Below are 4394 nucleotides of genomic sequence, written 5' to 3'. Positions count from 1 at the left end.
TAAGAGATCAATCTCAGACAGGTACAGCTGAGAACAGAAGTGAATCAAACGGTCAGGGCAGGCAGGGACAAGGTAGGACTAATAAATTAAACTGCATTTATTTCAATGCAAGGGGCCTAACAGGTGAACTCAGGGCATGGTTAGGAACATGGGACTGGGATAGCATAGCAATGACAGAAACATGGCTCAGGGATGGGCAGGACTGGCAGCTTAATGTTCCAGGAAACAAATGCTACAGGAAGGATAGAAAGAGAGGCAAGAGAGGAGGGGGGTAGCATTTTTGATAAGGGATAGCGTTACAGCTGTGCTGAGGGAGGATATTCCAGGAAATACATCCAGGGAAGTTATTTGGGTGGAACTGAGAAATAAGAAAGGGATGATAACCTTATTGGGATTGTATTATAGACCCCCTAATAGTCAGAGGGAAATTGAGAAACAAACTTGTAAGGAGATCTCAGCTAGATGTAAGAATAATAGGGTAGTTATGGTCGGAGATTTTAACTTTCCAAACATCGACTGGGACATGCCATAGAGTTAAAGGTTTAGATGGAGAGTAATTTCTTAAGTGCGTACAAGACAATTTTCTGATTCAGTATGTGGATGTACCTACTAGAGAAGGTGCAAAACTTGGCCTACTCTTGGGAAATTAGGCAGGGCAGGTGACTGATGTGTCAGTGGGGGAGCACTTTGGGGCCAGCGACCATTATTCTATTCGTTTTAAAATCGAATTGGAAAAGGAGAGACCAGATCTAAAAGTTGAAGTTCTAAAATGGAGAAAGGCCAATTTTGACGGTATTAGGCAAGAACTTTCGAAAGCTGATTGAAGGCAGATGTTCGCAGGTAAAGGGACAGCTGGAAAATGGGAAGCCTTCAGAAATGAGATAACAAGAATCCAGAGAAAGTATATCCCTGTCAGGGTGAAAGGGAAGGCTGGTAGGTATAGGGAATGCTGGATGACTAAGGAAATTGAGAGTTTGGTTAGAAAAAGAGGGAAGCATATGTCAGGTATAGACAGGATAGATCGAGTGAATCCTTAGAAGAGTATAAAGGAAATAGAAGTATACTTAAGAGGGAAATCAGGAGGGCAAAACGGGGACATGAGAAAGCTTTGGCAAGTAGAATTAAGGAGAATCCAAAGGGTTTTTACAAATATATCAAGGACAGAAGGGTAACTAGGGAGAGAATAGGTCCCCTCAAAGATCAGCAAGGCAGCCTTTGTGTGGAGCCACAGAAAATGGGGGAGATACTAAATGAATATTTTGCATCAGTATTTACTGTGGAAAAGGATATGGAAGATGTAGACTGTAGGGAAATAGATGGTGACATCTTGCAAAATGTCCAGATTACAGAGGAGGAAGTGCTGGGTGTCTTGAAACAGTTAAAGGTGGATAAATCCTCAGGACCTGATCAGGTGTACCCGAGAACTCTGTGGGAAGCGAGAGAAGTGATTGCTGGGCCTCTTGCTGAGATATTTGTATCATCGATAGTCACAGATGAGGTGCCGGAAGACTGGAGGTTGGCAAAAGTGGTGCCACTGTTTAAGAAGGGTGGTAAAGACAAGCCAGGGAACTATAGACCAGTGAGCCTGACTTCGGTGTTGGGCAAGTTGTTAGAGGGAATCCTGAGTGACAGGATGTACATGTATTTGGAAAGGCAAGGACTGATTCGGGAAAGTCAACATGGCTTTGTGCATGGGAAATCATGTCTCACAAAATTGATTGAGTTTTTTGAAGAAGTAAAAAAGAAGATTGATGAGGGCAGAGCATTAGACGTGATCTATATGGACTTCAGTAAGGCGTTCGACAAGGTTCCCCACGGGAGACTGAGTAACAAGGTTATACCTCATGGAATACAGGGAGAACTAGCCATTTGGATACAGAACTGGCTCAAAGGTAGAAGACAGAGGGTGGTGATGGAGGGTTGTTCTTCAGACTGGAGGCCTGTGACCAGTGGAGTGCCACAAGGATCCTCTACTTTTTGTCATTTACATAAATGATTTGGATGCGAGCATAAGAGGTACAGTTAGTAGGTTTGCAGATGACACCAAAATTGAAGGTGTAGTGGACAGCGAAGAGGGTTACCTCAGATTACAACAGGATCTGGACCAGATGGGCCAATGGGCTGAGAAGTGGCAGATGGAGTTTAATTCAGATAAATGCGAGGTGATGCATTTTGGAAAAGCAAAGCTTAGCAGGACTTATACACTTAATGGTAAGGCCCTAGGGAGTGTTGCTGAACAAAGAGACCTTGGAGCGCAGGTTCATAACTCCTTGAAAGTGGAGTCGTAATTAGATAGTATAGTAAAGAAGGCATTGGGTATGCTTTCCTTTATTGGTCAGAGTATTGAGTACAGGAGTTGGGATGTGATGTTGCGGCTGTACAGGACATTGGTTAGGCCACTGTTGGAGTATTGCGTACAATTCTGGTCTCCTTCCTATCGGAAAGATGTTGTGAAACTTGAAAGGGTTCAGAAAAGATTTACAAGGATGCTGCCAGGGTTGGAGGATTTGAGCTGTCAGGAGAGGCTGAACAGGCTGGGACTGTTTTCCCTGGAGTGTCGGAGGCTGAGGGGTGACCTTATAGAGATTTACAAAATTATGAGGGGCATGGATAGGATAAATAGACAAAGTCTTTTCCCTGGGGTTGGGGAGTCCATAACTAGAGGGCATAGGTTTAGGGTGAGAGGGGACAGATATAAAAGAGACCTAAGGGGCAACCTTTTCACGCAGAGGGTGGTACGTGTATGGAATGAGCTGCCAGAGGATGTGGTGGAGGCTGGTACAATGCAACATTTCAGAGGCATTTGGATGGGTATATGAATAAGAAGGGTTTGGAGGGATATGGGCTGGGTGCTGGCAGGTGGGACTAGATTGGGTTGGGATATCTGGTTCATGTGGACAGGTTGGACCGAAGGGTCTGTTTCCATGCTGTACATCTCTGTGTCCTATGACTCTATTCTCAGACTCCACATTTACCATCAGGTGAAAGTGAGGACTGCAGATGCTGGAGATTAGAGTCCAGAGTGTGATGCTGGAAATGCACAGCAGGTCAGGCAGTATCCGAGGAGCAGGAGAATCGACGTTTCTGGCATAAGACCTTCATCAGGAATGAGAACTCGGATGCTGCCTCACCTGCTGTGCTTTTCCAGCTCCACACTCTCAACTCAACACTTACCATTGCTAATCCACTTAATTTGCACATACCTGGATTCCACAGGGTAATTTAGCATGGCAATCCACCTAAGCTGCACGTTGTTGGACTGTGTCAAGAAACCAGCACAACTGGAGGAGACCCACACATTCAGGTGAGACTGCACCTGGAGTATTGTACATAGTTTTAGTTCCCTTTTTTGAGGAAAGATATGGTATTGGAAGCAGTTCAGAGGAGGTTCACTAGATTGATCCCAGAGATGAGGGGCATGTTGTATGAAAGGAGATTGAACAGTTTAAGCCTATACTCTCTGGAAGTTAGAAGAGTAAGAGGAGATTAAACTGAAGTATTCAAGATGATAAAATAGACGGGTGCTTCCTCTTGGGAAAAAGTGAGGACTGCAGATACTGGAGATCAGAGTCAAAAAGTACAGTGCTGGAAAAGCATCCGAGAAGCACGAGAGTCAATGTTTCAATCATAAGCTTTTCACCAGGAATGTGATGCTTCCTCTCGTGGGGAATTCTAGGATCAGGGATCATAGTGTTAGGGTCAGGGGTAGCAAGTTTAAAACAGAGTTGAAGAGAAACATAATCTCCCAAAGGGTTGTGAATCTTTGAAATTCGCCACCCCAAAGTGTGGTAGATTCTGGGTCAGTGAGTAAGTTTAAGGAGGACTTAGATTTTTAATTGGGTTGTAGGAGAAAGGGGGGTGGGGTGAAGAGCATGTCACCCAGATCAAATAGCAGAGTAGAATTGATGGGCCAAATGGTGTATTTCTACTCCTCTATCTTATGATTTAGCCAAGGCTGGAATTGAACCCAGACTCCTAGTCCTGTAAGGTAACAGTACTAACTACTGCACCACTTTGCCAAACAGGTTACATACGAAAATAAAGCAGAACCATAAGTGATATTACACAGAAGGAAGCGATTTGCTCCATCATGTTTGCACCAGCTCCTCAAATAATCATCATTACCTCGAGCCAAATCTCCTGCTTTTTTCACTCATACCCTTGGCACATTATTTTTATTCAAATGATCACTAAATATTTTCTAGAATGCATGAAACAGTAACGGTTCCAGAAAAGCGAATTGCTGCAAAAAAAAATGAAATTCAGCTGTAGTGGCAATTCAATTGCAATGCAAGGCAGTGCAGGCTGGGATGTGTAGTTTTCGTTGTTTAATATAGAGGACTACATTTCCCAGCTGAGGAAGGGGGTTGATTGTGAGCTGCAGCACAGTCCCG

This window comes from Chiloscyllium punctatum, chromosome 1 (assembly GCF_047496795.1).
Source record: "Chiloscyllium punctatum isolate Juve2018m chromosome 1, sChiPun1.3, whole genome shotgun sequence".
Classification (NCBI taxonomy): Eukaryota; Metazoa; Chordata; class Chondrichthyes; order Orectolobiformes; family Hemiscylliidae; genus Chiloscyllium; species Chiloscyllium punctatum.
The sequence above is the reverse complement of the archived record's forward strand: the minus strand, read 5'-3'. Positions refer to the sequence as shown.